At 38.6% G+C, this 14893-nt stretch overlaps 1 long non-coding RNA gene across 1 annotated transcript in view; it reads right to left on the bottom strand.

Annotated features, from left to right (window-relative positions):
- The window catches only part of LOC133240677 (uncharacterized), a 40810-nt gene extending 27018 nt beyond the window's left edge, over positions 1–13792 (bottom strand). Inside the window, exons 1-2 of the long non-coding RNA XR_009734294.1 lie at positions 13719–13792; positions 6292–6343 (exon numbers count right to left, since the gene is read on the bottom strand). This is a non-coding gene — a long non-coding RNA (uncharacterized LOC133240677). The remainder of the gene's footprint in view (positions 1–6291; positions 6344–13718) is intronic.
- Between the last annotated feature and the right edge of the window lie 1101 nt (positions 13793–14893).

The following is a 14893-nucleotide window of genomic DNA, read 5'->3' as shown; positions in this document are numbered from 1 at the left end:
ACTTTACTACCAAGGCAATCTACAGATTCAATGTAATCCCTATCAAATTACCAATGGCATTTTCCTCAAAACTATAACAAAAATGAAGGAAACACAAAAGACCCCAAATAGCCAAAGAATCTTGAGAAAAAAGAACAGAGGTGGAGAAATCAGGCTCCCTGGGTTCAGACTATATTACAAAGTTATAGTAACCAAGACAGTATGGGACTGGCACAAAACAGACACATAACTCCATGAAATAGAATAGGGAGCCTAGGAATAAACCCACATAATTATGGTCAATTTGTCTACAACAAAGGAGGCAACACTATGCAATGGAGAAAAGATGGTTTCTTTAATAAGTGATATTGGGAAAACTGGACAGCTATATGTAAAAGAATGAAATCACAACATTCTCCTACACCATATAAAAAATGAACTCAAAATCAATTAAAGGCCTAAATGTAATACCAGAAACCATAACACTTCTAGAGGGAAACATAGGCAGTACACTTTCACATAAATTGTAGCAATGCATTTTTGGATCAGTCTCCTAAAGCAAAGGAAAACAAAGCAAAAATAAAGAATGGGACCTAATTAAATTTAAACTTACAGCAAAGGAAACCATGAACAAAATGAAAAGATAACTTACAGAACTGAAGAAAATATTTGCAAAGGATGTGACTGACAAAGGATTAATCTCCAAAACATACAAAGAACTATGCAGCTGAATATCAAAAAACAAAACAAATCACCCAGTCAAACAAAGGGCAGATCCAAATAGATGTTTCTCCAAAGACACCATACAGATGGCCAAAAGGCACATGAAAAGATGCCCCACATCACTAATTATTAGAAAAATACAAATCAAAACTACAAAGAGGTCTCAGTTCACACCCATCAGAATGGTGTACAAACAACAAATGCTGGAGAGAATGTGGGGAAAAGGGAACCCTCCTACAATGTTGGTGGGAATGTAAATCGGTACAGCCACTGTGGAAACAATATGGGCATTCCCTAACAACTAAAAATAGAGCTACTCTATTATCCTGCAATTCACTCCTGGGCATATATCCAGAGAAAACCATTATTTGAAAATACATACGTACTCCAGTGTCCATTGCAGCACTGTTTACAATAGCCAAGACAAGGAAGCAGCCTAATTGTCTGAATGGATGAGGGAGATGTGGTGTGTGTATATAAATATTTAATGGAATAGTACTCAAACATGAAAAATAATGAAATAATGCCTTTTAGAGCAACATAGGTATACCTAGAGATTATCATACTAAGTTGCATAAGACAGAAAAATATAGGATATTGCTTATATATGAAGTCTAATAAAAGTGATACAAATGGACTTATATACAAAACAGAAACAGATTCACAGATAGAGAAAACAAGCTTATGGTTACCAAAGGAGAAAGCTGTGGGGAGTCAGAAATTAGGAGTTTGGGATTAACATATACACACTACTATGTAGAAAAAAATAACCAATCTACTGTATAGGACAGGGAACTATACTCAACATTTTATAATAACCCATAAGGGAAAAGAATCTGAAAAAAGATATACTTGTACGTATAAATGAATCACTTTACTGTACACCTGAAACTAATACAACTTTGTAAATCACTATATTTTAATTAAAAAACAGTAAAAAATTTTTTAAAAATCTTCTATTTTTGTATTTCAAAAGCATTGTCACCATAAAGTATGGTTTTTACCCATGGAGTAAAAAAAAGAAATTCTAAGATAATTTTTAAGCTAGCCATAATTTATAAATAAGAACCACTGAATGTGAACAGTTAGTTTTATAACTCTCATTCTCATTATTTTTAAATATAGATATAAAGGAATGGCAACTTCAGTTTTCATTCCAATCCCAAAGAAAGGCAATGCCAAAGAATGCTCAAGCTACCGTACAATTGCACTCATCTCACACGCTAGTAAAGTCATGCTCAAAATGCTCCAAGCCAGGCTTCAGCAATATGTGAACCGTGAACTTCCTGATGTTCAAGCTGGTTTTAGAAAAGGCAGAGGAACCAGAGATCAAATTGCCAACATCCGCTGGATCATGGAAAAAGCAAGAGAATTCCAGAAAAACATCTATTTCTGCTTTATTGACTATGCCAAAGCCTTTGACTGTGTGGATCACAATCAACTGTGGACAATTCTGAAAGAGATGGGAATACCAGACCACCTGATCTGCCTCTTGAAAAATTTGTATGCAGGTCAGGAAGCAACAGTTAGAACTGGGCATGGACCAACAGACTGGTTCCAAATAGGAAAAGGAGTACGTCAGGACTGTATATTGTCACCCTGCTTATTTAACTTATATGCAGAGTACATCATGAGAAACGCTGAACTGGAAGAAGCACAAGCTGGAATCAAGATTGCCGGGAGAAATATCAATAACCTCAGAATGCAGATGACACCACCCTTATGGCAGAAAGTGAAGACAAACTCAAAAGCCTCTTGATGAAAGTGAAAGTGGAGAGTGAAAAAGTTGGCTTAAAGCTCAACATTCAGAAAACGAAGATCACGGCATCCGGTCCCATCACTTCATGGGAAATAGATGGGGAAACAGTGGGAACAGTGTCAGACTTTATTTTTTGGGCTCCAAAATCACTGCAGATGGTGACTGCAGCCATGAAATTAAAAGACACTTACTCCTTGAAAAGAAAGTTATGACCAACCTAGATAGCATATTCAAAAGCAGAGACATTACTTTGCCAACAAAGGTCCGTCTAGTTAAGGCTATGGTTTTTCCAGTGGTCATGTATGGATGTGAGAGTTGGACTGTGAAGAAAGCTGAGCGCAAGAGAATTGATGCTTTTGAACTGTGGTGTTGGAGAAGACTCTTGAGAGTCCCTTGGACTGCAAGGAGATCCAACCAGTCCATTCTGAAGGAGATAAGCCCTGGGATTTCTTTGGAGGGAATGATGCTGAAGCTGAAACTCCAGTACTTTGGCCACCTCATGCGGAGAGTTGACTCATTGGAAAAGATTCTGATGCTGGGAGGGACTGGGGGCAGGAGGAGAAGGGGACGACAGAGGATGAGATGGCTGGATGGCATCACTGACTCGATGGACGTGAATCTGAGTGAACTCCAGGAGTTGGTGATGGACAGGTAGGCCTGGCGTGCTGTGATTCATGGGGTCGCAAAGAGTCGGACACGACTGAGCGACTGAACTGACTGAACTGAACTGAGAATTGCTACATTCTCTACCTGTGAGTTGATACAGACACTGAGTAATCATATTTGGTCTGGTGATATTTTGTCATAATTGAAGAAAGCTGTGGATGGGAATTAAGAAGAAATAAGACAGAGGCTGAAATAAACACATTCAGTTGGGTTGCATCTAATGGAACAGAATTCTGGTGAAGCCCTGTAAGACAAAGTGACCTCTTGGCCCGCCACTGAAATCATCTGAAGATGAGAACATGCTTATCCAACGTGTATTTGGACTTTGGGTGTGTGGTTCAAGACTCATCTGCTCAGTTGTCTTACTTTCTGGGACAACTGAAGAGTTCGGTCAAACAATTTATCTACAAGTTACATAATTTTGTACATACAAAATAGGAACTTGAAGTCCTACTTCTCAGAATAATAGCAAAATTCTATGAATAAAAAGACAAAATTAGCACATAATACTATTATGGTAAGAAATGGAATATAAAAATGATTTGATTTGCTTTAAAAGCTTACTAACCATTTCTTAGTTAGAAATACTAACTACTTTTATTTGATTACTTTTATTTTATTGACTACTTTTATTTAGTTAGGGAATCATAAAACGACCTGAAAAAAATAATATTCCACTGCAGAAAAGAATCCTAATTTCTTGAGGAGAGTTCACTATCCATTTTAAAATGAATAAGAGTCAAGGCTTTTTATTTTCTAAGTAGTCAAATATAAACACAAATGAATAAAATTCCCTTCAAAGCTAACTACAGAGAAGGCAATGGCACCCCACTCCAGTACTCTTGCCTGGAAAATCCCCTGGATGGAGGAGTCTGCAGTCCATGGGGTCGCTAAGAGTCAGACAGGACTGAGCGACTTCACTTTCACTTTTCACTTTCATGCACTGGAGAAGGAAATGGCAACCCACTCCAGTGTTCTTGCCTGGAGAATCCCAGGGTCAGTGGAGCCTGGTGGGCTGCCATCTAAGGGGTCGCATAGAGTCGGACATGACTGAAGCGACTTAGCAGCAGCAGCAAAGCTAGCTGAAAACAAGTTTGTGCAGTTTATAACACATTTTCATGTGAATACGCTTTTCTAGTAAGATCTCTTACTGTTCACACTTGAAAAAATTATGCATACTGCAAAGAGCAACGCATTCCATCCCTGCAGCCCCGGACGGTGGAGGGAGGCTAAGGAAGCTAGTCTAGGCATATGGTGTGGTTTTCCAGGTGCCATTAAAGATGGACCGGCAGGGCCCTGGCACCTCACTGGCCACCCTCATTCATAGCAACCTTGGTGGGAATACACAACAACACATGGCCTCAAGACCTTTGGGGACCTTCTCTTTTGGTGTAGAAAAGATGCCCAGGACATTTATAGCCCAACTCAGATATCACAGTCTGTAAATGACTCTCAACTTTTTCTAGAAATTACATCACATACATCTCCCACCAATTTGTCACTTGGTCTCTGGTGAGGTGCAAAGTAAAACTAAATGTTTTGTTATAAGAACGCCACTGTCCCAATACAGGGTCAACTGCAGAGAATAATGAGGAAGGCCAGCTCTGCTGTGATGATGGACTAAAATCATGATGGAGGGATAACTTTATAAAATGAAGTCAGGCAGCCACTGTTGTGAGCAAATTCCTTAAAATCAATCTCTCTCTCTCTCTCTCTGGAGAACTGTAGAAAATTCTTAAAGAGATGGGAATACCAGACCACCTTACCTGCCTCCTGAGAAATCTGTATGTGGGTCAAGAAGCAACAGTTAGAACTGGACATGGAACAACAGACTGGTTGCAAATTGGGAAAGGAGTATGTCAAGGCTGTATACTGTCACCCTGCTTACTTGACTTATATGCAGAGTACATCATGGGAAATACCAGGCTGGATGAAGCACAAGCCGGAATTAAGATTGCCAGGAGAAATACCAATAACCTCAGAAATGCAGATGACACCACCCTTATGGCAGAAAGCAAAGAAGAACTGAAGAGTCTCTTGATGAAAGTGAAAGAGGAGGATGAAAAAGCTGGCTTAAAACTCAACATTCAAAAAAATGAAGATTATGGCATCCAGTTCCATCACTTCATGGCAAATAGATGGGGAAACAGTGGAAACAGTGGTGGATTTTTATTTTGGGGGGCTCCAAAATCACTGCAGATGGTGACTGCAGCCATGAAATTAAGATGCTTGCTCCTTGGAAGAAAAGCTATGACAAACCTAGACAACATATTAAAAGACAGAGACATTACTTTGCCGACAAAGGTCCATCTAGTCAAAGCAATGGTTTTTCCAGTGGTCACGTATGGATGTGAGAGTTGGACAATAAAGAGAGCTGAGCACCAAAGAATTGATGCTTTTGAACTGTGGTGTTGGAGAAGATTCTTGAGAGTCCCTTGGACTGCAAGGAGATCCAACTCGTCCATACTAAAGGAAATCAGTTTTGAATATTCAATGGAAGGACTGATGCTGAAGCTGAAACTCCAATACTTTGGCCACCTGATGCTAAGAACTTACTCTTTGGAAAAGACCCTGATGCTGGGAAAGATTGAAGGCGGGATGAGAAGGGAAGGACAGAGGATGAGACGGTTGGATGAACATGAGTTTGAGTAAACTCTGGGAGTTGGTGATGGACAGGGAAGCCTGGCATGCTGCAGTCCATAGGGTTGCAAAGAGTCAGACACGACTGAGAGACTGAACTGAACTGATGATGGCAAACCTCTACTGTGAAAGTAAGGGTCCTGCAAGGGGGACTCAGGGGCCCACCTGAACTCTGCTTTTGCACATGGAAACTCATGTCCTATAACCAAACCCTTCACACTTTTTCTTGAACTAGTTTCCTGCTGTCTTCCTTTCTGGTGTATTTCCACAGCCCTAAAACCTATTCTAAAGAGAAGGTGCTAATAAGCTATCTAGTCACAATAATTTGATATAACAGGATTATATATCATCCAGAATTATAAAAATGAAAGTCAGAAATCCAATGTATAATTAAAGTACACAGTTAGTTTCTTTTATGCTTGAAAATAAAAACTGAGCTAATGATTGACTCCTTAAGATGAAGCACATTAAATGCTTTATACGCCTACTCTGAGAACAAATATTAAAGGAAAGTAATTTCTCACCACTTATGAGTCTCTGTCAGTGAGTTCTCCTCTGCTTCTTGGTCAATTTTAGCTGAAAATGCAAGAAAAGAAATAGATAAGATATGATAAATGGTTATAACCATTTAAAAATAGATAAAATAATATGAAATATATTTCAATACATTAATACTAATGCACTCCACCAAAAGTTTATTTTAAAAAAAATTATTGGAATATACTTATAGAATTTTATTTAAAATCTATGAATAGATATGATTGAATAGGTTATATTTAATTTTCATTAAGTTAATACTACTTTCTAAGTAATTTCTTTAAATTAGCCACATTAACCTGAGAAAATAAAATACCAGATAACTTGATATTCACATCAAATTTGTCTGTCGATGATTTTAATACCAATAATTAGTTGAAAACAATTCTCTCAAGCAAAGGTCCGAAAACCAAGTAAAAACCTAAATAGAAAAGATATGTAATGATCTTTACCAGTGCTCTCCACATCAGATCACAATTCAGTAGATCCAGAGCTGACTTCTATGCAGACATAGGATAAAATACTAATACTTTCTCCTAACTTCAAGCAATGACATGACAGTGCACCCACTGATTTGCTACTAGATTTGTCTCAAAATAAAGAATGGTAGCTGGACACAAACCCAAAGATCAAATTTGGGAAAGGAATTACATCACTATTTTAAAATTGTTTAAAATAACACAGAAACTCCCATCACAAAATGTATGTATGGCAATGACTTTCACTGGCCAGTAAGCATTCTGGGAATTTATGTATTACTTTATATACATACACACATATTTGGCACAGAAGTTTAAAATATACTCCCACTTCTTACAGTGCGTTTAATAATATTTTTAGTCAATTCCCCTAGATCTCAAAATGTAGTTGTGACCCACTAAATTAATTTCATTCTTCACTAATTATCTGTGACACACAGTTTGAAAATTACTGAGCTACTGGACAAAAAAATGAAAAAAATCAAAGGAAAAAACCACCCTGGAGCTAGTGAAAGAAGTTGTCTTTTCATAATCATTTCCTTTGGGGGCACACTTGCAGCCATTTGGAAAAATTAAAAGACAGAAAGAAGCAGGGCAAAATGATTATAAATATTGGAACTGGGCATGAAATCAAACCTGTAGCCACTTGGGAAATGTCAGTGACTGCATCACGACTTAAAACAGTTGCCAGCTTGGGCTGCTGTTGCACAATCTCAAGACTATTTATTTGAAGGTCTGGACATGTCTGCAAAGCCACCATGGAGTGTTATGCAGGCCCTCTACAGGACTGCCTGAATTTAACAGCAATACTGGGAGATGGTAGCAGAGGTATGTTTCCCCTTTCCCTTCTGGTTTTTTAGACTGCTTACATAAAGCTACAGGTCAATCATTAGCCATATTAAGAAACAGGATAGATGTTCCATGACTTCACTTTGAAAAGTCTGCAATGTTAACCTATTTACTTACAAAATCTGCTTTGGGCTGCTGTATGAAAGGTTCATTTCCAGAAGTAATTCTAGAACCACAGAAAAGTTTAAGAGAAAACAACAAAGCAACACAATGCATAACACTTTCAGGAAGGATGTTCTTCCAACTGCCCTTGCATCATTTTTTCCTTTTGTAAAATATAGAATTTAAGAATGAGGAAGGATGAAATTTTTTGGACTATTCTATATGCACCGAGTAAATTATTTATGAAATTTAAAACACCCTAGAATGAGATTCCAGTGATGTGTATTCTATTCTGATTCTGCCTCTGAAATTAGCTTTGTAATCTTAGTCTTCCCTGGTGGCTCAGACGGTAAAGAACCTCCTTGCAATGCAGGAGAAAGAAAGTGAAAGTCACTCAGTCATGTCTGACTCTGATTCTCCAGTCAGAATCCTGGAGTGAGTAGCCGTTTCCTTCTCTAGGGAATCTTCCCAACCCAGGGTTCGAACCCAGATCTCCCATATTGCAGGTGGATTTTTTGCCTGCTGAGCCCCCAAGGAAGCCCCGGGTTTAATCCCTGGGTCGGGAAGATCCCCTGGAGAAGGAGATGGCAACCCACTCCAGTATTCTTGCCTGGAAAATCCCAGGGACAGAGGAGCCTGGTGGGCTACAGTCCAAGGGGTCACAAAGAGTTGGACACGACTGAGTGACTAACACACACAGAATCTTAGGCATATAAATTAATGTTAACATATACAAAATATTTAGCATAGTTCCCCCAATAATTAGTAGGGGCTACATAAATATTCTTTGAAAATGTTGGATTTCAAGCTTTCGAAATCCTAAAGTGATACAGTACATAATAATGTTTAACTGAATACACCAACTGCTGTTGTATCATGCTTCAACATTATGTGCAGATAAAGAAAACAGACACTTAACAGCTTTTTACATAATATAAGCCCCTAACTAGTTGTGAGTGGAATAAAGTGAGTTTCAGTTATTCATAATGATTCCTTGTAATGTATACTAAAACAGCTTTGGCTTCATTGTATGAACAAGTTTTACTGAATAAACACTGCAGTTCAATGTGGCAGAAGAATGATTCTTACTAAAGGAATAAAACAAAAACAGGCTCTCCGTCCAAACCTAATAGCCATATTACAACCATAAAACCAAATTGGGATAGCAGGAAATACTTTAAATTACTGTTTTCCATTTTTTCTAAACATGATTTTGAAGCTAAAAGGAGTTGTTTTCTCAGCTGGAATCAGCTTTGATAAAGTCCTGTGAGAAATGATTCTCTTTTGTAGGGCAATCTTAGAAATAAAAAACTTGGGACTTCCTTGTTAGTCCAGTGGTTAAGAATCCACCCTGCAATGAAGGGACATGGGTTCAATCCTTGGTCAGGGAACTAAGATCCCACAGGCCACAACTAAGATCCAACACAGCCAAAAAAAAAAAAAAAGAAATAAAAAATTTTCTGGAAACTTGGGGTGCATTTCAGATTTCTGGAAACATTGAGCTACCATTTCCCAACACACTGCTTGCAGAAAAACACCATCCACATTTTGTTATCACAATCTTTTAGGCACACTTATGATGTTAACTTGGGCTTCCCAAGTGATGTGAGTGGTAAAGAACCTGCTTGCCAATGCAGGATACATAAGAGACATGGGTTCGGTCCCTAGAGGAGAGCATGGCAACTCAGTCCAGTATTCTTGCCTGGAGAATCCCACAGAGAGAGGATCCTGGTGGACTATAGTCCATAGGGTCACAAAGACTCTAACATGACTGAAGTGACTTAGCATGCACAGACAAGATGTTAATTTAGTGACAAATGCTGTATGTGTTTCTTTAGTTTGTGAGGATGAAACCAATCAAACTAAAATAAAATGTTACTAAGGTAGTAAAAACTAAGGTATTTTTTAGATAACTCTGCCATTCATTTAGGGAGCACTCAAATTAATTACATGCAGTGACCAAAATCTTAGACCAACTGTGTTTTTTATTAGGCTGCTGCTGCTGCTGCTAAGTTGCTTCAGTTGTGTTAGACTCTGTGCGACCCCATAGGTGGCAGCCCACTAGGCTTCTCTGTCCCTGGGATTCTCCAGGCAAGAATAATGGAATGGGTTGCCATTTCCTTCTCCAATGCATGCATGCATGCTAAGTTGCTCAGTTGTGTCCGACTCTGTGAGACCCTATGGACAGCAGCCCACCAGGCTCCTCTGTCCACAGGATTCTCTAGGCAAGAATACTGGAGTGGATAATTGCAGTTTCAGACCATGAATTTTAAATTATTATAACTAGGCTCAAATACATCTTTATTAATCAAAATAGGAACCATTACAATCAACACATTTTTGCCAACGAGAAATAAGTTTGTTTATTCCTAAGGCATAAAAATCTATGCTTTGGGATTTGATGAACTCTTGGAAAGCATTTTCTGAATCCTGCTGGTTGTGGAAGCATATTCCCTGCAAAAAGTTGTCAAGATGCTTGAAGAAGTGAAAGTTGGTTGGCGAGATGTCAGGTGAATACAGCAGGTGAGGCATAACTTCAGAGCTCAATTTATTCAACCTTTGAAGCATTGGTTGTACAACATGTGGTCAGGAATTGTCATGGAGAAGAATTAGGCCCTTGCTGTGGACCAATTCCAGCTGTGGGCATTGCAGTTTTCGGAGCGTCTTATTAAATTGCTGAGCATACTTCTCAGATGTAATGGTTTTGCCAGGATTCAAAAAGCTGTAGTGGATCAGACTGGTTCAGTTCAGTTCAGTCACTCAGTTGTGTCCGACTCTTTGTAACCCCATGGACTGCAGCATGCCAGGCCTCCCTGTCCATCACCAACTCCTGGAGTTTACTCAAACTCATGTCCATCGAGTTGGTGATGCCATCCAACCACCTCATCCTCTGTCCTCCCCTTCTCTTCTCGCCTTCAATCTTTCCCAGCATCAGCGTGTTTTCCAATGAGTCATGTCCATCTCTTTGTGAGTCTGTGGACTGCAGCATGCCAGGCTCTTCTGTCTTTCACTATCTCCTAGAGTTTGCTCACATTCGTGTCCATTGAGTTGGTGATGCTAGCTAATTTATCCTCTCCCACCCCCTTCTCTTCATGCCCTTAATCTCTCCCAGTATCAGGGTCTTCTCCAATGAGCTGGCTCTTCACATCAGGTGGCCAAAGCATTGGAACTTCAGTTGCAGTAACAGTCCTTCCAATGAATAGTCAGGACTGATTTCCTTTAGGATTGACTGGTTTGATCTCTTTGCAGTCCAAGGGACTCTCAAAAGTCTTCTCCAGCAGTGCAATTCAAAAGCATCAATTCTTTGACACTCAGCCTTCTTAATGGTCCAAATATCACATTGGTACATGACTACTGGAAAATCCATAGCTTGGACTATATGGACCTTTGTTGGCAAATGATGTCTTTCTTTTTTAATATACTGTCTAGGTTTGTCATAACTTTGCTTCCAAGAAGCAAGCATCTTTTACATTTCATGGCTGCAGTCACTGTCGGCAGTGATCTTTCCTTATTAGTATACAGGAATGCAAGAGATTTCTATGTATTAATTTTGTAACTTGCAACTTTACCAAATTCATTGATGAGCTCTGGTTTTCTGGAAGCATCATTAGGATTTCTATGTATAGAATCATATCTTGGAGCCCATGAAAATAAAATCTGTCACTGTTTCCATTTTTTCCTCTTCTATCTGCCATGAAGTGATGGGACCAGATGTCATGATCCTGGTTTTCTGAATGTTGAGTTTCAAGTCAGCTTTTTCACTCTCCTCTTTCACCTTCATCAAAAGGCTCTTTAGTTCCTCTTTACTTTCTGCCATTTGAGTGGTATCGTACTGCATATCCGAGGCTGTTGATATTTGTCCCAGCAATTTGACTCCAGCTTGTGATTCACCGAGTCCAGTATTTCACATGTATACACACTTGCCCTTATTTATGTTATACATACATAACCTTCCAAAGGTGATCCTCATTATTCATGGATTCTGTATTTGTGAAGTTGCCAATTCATTAAAATTGATTTTAATTCCAAAATAAACAACCGCAGTGCTTTTGTAGCTGCTCACAGATGTATGCAGAACATTGAAAAGTCTGAGTCACCAGGCACATGCTCCTGGTTAAGGCTGAATACAGTGTGGCTCTGCTTTATTCCAAGTCTCATCCTGTACAAGTGTCCTTTTCTCAGTCTACTGGGACGCAGTTTGGCATCTTTTTACCTCCTTCTTTCCTGGTAATCTCTCTTTTTAAACAGTCCACAAGCATGTAGGTGCAGAGCTATCTAGTGCCCTAGACCTGAGGAGGCTATGGTGTGCCTTATGGAGAAAATACATGTGTTGGGTAAGCTTCACTCAGGGGCTGTCAGACTTGGCTGTGAGTTTGATATTAATGAATTAGCAGTATAGTAAAGAAGGTGTATTCACACATGAACACACATAAAGCAAGATTGTATTTTGGTTGGTTGATGAAATGAGACCAAAATGTGACCAGAGGCTTGAAGAACTGTCTTTACTGCTAGGAACAGTGGTCCAGTACTCAATAATTCAGTGTTTGTGGCAACCCTGTAGAACATAATGATGGCAAATAATGAGAATATGTTTATCTTGTGTTATAAATGAAATGAATATAAAATATGCAAAATTATATGTATGTGTGCATACATATGTACATGAATATGCTGTTTCTATTATATATAAAATAAGTTATATGTAATATAATATAAAATATCTAAAAATACATATAGTAATATTTTTAAATTTCATAATAAAAATGAAAAAGGAAAAGAAGTAAAATGTCACTGTTTGCAGATGACATGATACTATTCATAGAAAATCCTAATGATGTTGCCAGAAAACCAGAGCTCATCAATGAATTTGGTAAAGTTGCAAACTATAAAATTAAAACACAGAAATCTCTAGCATTCCTATACATTAATAGTGAAAGATCAGAAAGAGAAATTAAGGAAACAATCTCATTTACCATCACATCAAAAAGAATAAAATATCTAGAAGCAAACCTACCCAAGGAGGCAAAAGACTTATACTTCAAAAACTGTAAGATACTGATGAAAGAAATCAAAGATGACACTAACAGATGGAGAGATATACCATGCTCCTAGATTGGAAGAATCAATGTTGTCAAAATGACCATACCACCCAAAGTCATCTACAGATTCAATACAATCCCTATGAAACTATAGCATTTTTCACAGAATTAGACGAAAAGAATTTACTATTTGTATGGAAACATGAGATAAATATGTTTAATCAAATTCCAGTATAACTCATTCACTGGGTTATCATCATTACAGACGCCTGAACAACCTGTAAAACGACAGAAGATGAAGCCAGTCTCCAGAGCACTGCTTGGCTTCAGTCTCAGGCTTCAGTCTTGACTATATAGTCTCCGGAGAATTCCTGAACTAGGAGAGCCTCCCCAGAGCACAGCTTCATACAGATCTGATCTTCAGAAGATATGTAACATTCCAAAGCAGCAATGTGTGGAGTAGTGAGTCCTTTGATATAATCATGTTTCAAGGAATTCAAACAGCAATAGATTAATAGATTTTTCCTATTAAAATTTTTTGTTCCTTTAATATTGTTTGAAATTTTCCACTGCTGCTTATTTCATAGGAATATAGGAAGAATCAAGAATATAATACTTATAAAGCTTTTATGGTCCTTGGGGAAAATGTGTTAAATATCCAGGAGTATTTATACATCCTATAAAAATAGAATATAATGTTTTAAAGATCAGAAAATCGTCAATGTACTTTGTTTTGTAGCACAATGTTTTGATAAAGCAAATACCAAGTTGAACAGCATGTTTAGCTAATTGCTCATCTGTCACAACTGTATGATTTATGATACAACATCATTTATTTTTCTGTGATGTTAAAATAATTCCTTTTAAACCAATGCTTATTTTTCAAAATGCCTTCTACCTTTCTGCTGAGCAGGGAGGGAAGTGCAGCATCTTTTCAGAATTTACCTTGAATAATAAATTGTTCCATGTTTTCTTTGAAAGGCTGGATGTGCTCTTTTGAGGGCACTTGGTAAACTTTCCCCACTTCAACTTCACAGGCTGAAATTAAAGAGAAACAGTGTTCAGAATGTCACACTGCTAACAGTGCACTGAAACAATTACAAATCATTTTAGGAAATCCTGTTAACCATGGCAACTGACAAATGTCAGTATCCAATGCTGTCAAAAGAAGCCCAGCATCAAGGCTTCACTTTAGGGGATTATAAAAAGAAACTAAAAATATTATAGTTGATGTACAACATTATGTTAGTTTCAGGTATACAACACTAATTCAACATTTAAATACATTATGGAATGAATACCATGGTGAGCCTAGTAACTATCTGTGACCATACAAAGCTCCATGAAACTTCATGAAAAGAAGATAAAGTAGGTGAGTGAAACAGGTGAAAGGGATTAAAGAGGTATAAACTGCCAGTTACAGAATAAATAAGTCACAGGGATGCAAGGTACAGCATGGGGAATTTAACACTGTAATATGCTGGTGTATAATATATGAAAATTTTCTTGTTGTTCAGTCACTAAGTTGTATCCAACTCTTTGTGACACCATGGACTGCAGTACGCCAGGCTTCCCCGACCCTCGCTATCTCCTAGAGTTTGCCCAAGTCCATTGAATCCATGATGGAATCCAACCATCTCATCTCTGTCACTCCCTTCTCCTCCTGCCCTCAATCTTTCCCACCCTCAGGGTCTCTTCCAATGAATTGGCTGTTCACACAGGTGGCCAAAGTATTGTATCTTCAGCTTCAGTATCAGTCCCTCCAATGAGTATTCAGGGTTGATTTCCTTTAGGATTGGCTGGTTTGGTCTCCTTGTTTTCCAAGGGACTCTTAAAAGTCTTCTCCACCACTGCAATTTGAAAACATCAATTCTTCGGTGCTCAGCCTTCTTTTGGAGAAGGCGAAGGCACCCCACTCCAGTACTCTTGCCTGGAAAATCCCATGGACAGAGGAGCCTGGTAGGCTTCAGTCCATGGGGTCGCTCAGAGTTGGACACGACTGAGCGACTTCACTTTCACTTTTCACTTTCATGCATTGGAGGAGGAAATGGCAAGCCACTCCAGCGTTCTTGCCTGGAGAATCCCAGGGACTGGGGAGCCTTGTGGGCTGCCGTCTATGG

Source organism: Bos javanicus, chromosome 28 (genome assembly GCF_032452875.1).
Source record: "Bos javanicus breed banteng chromosome 28, ARS-OSU_banteng_1.0, whole genome shotgun sequence".
Taxonomy (NCBI): Eukaryota; Metazoa; Chordata; class Mammalia; order Artiodactyla; family Bovidae; genus Bos; species Bos javanicus.
This window is presented reverse-complemented; position numbering and strand designations above follow the sequence as displayed.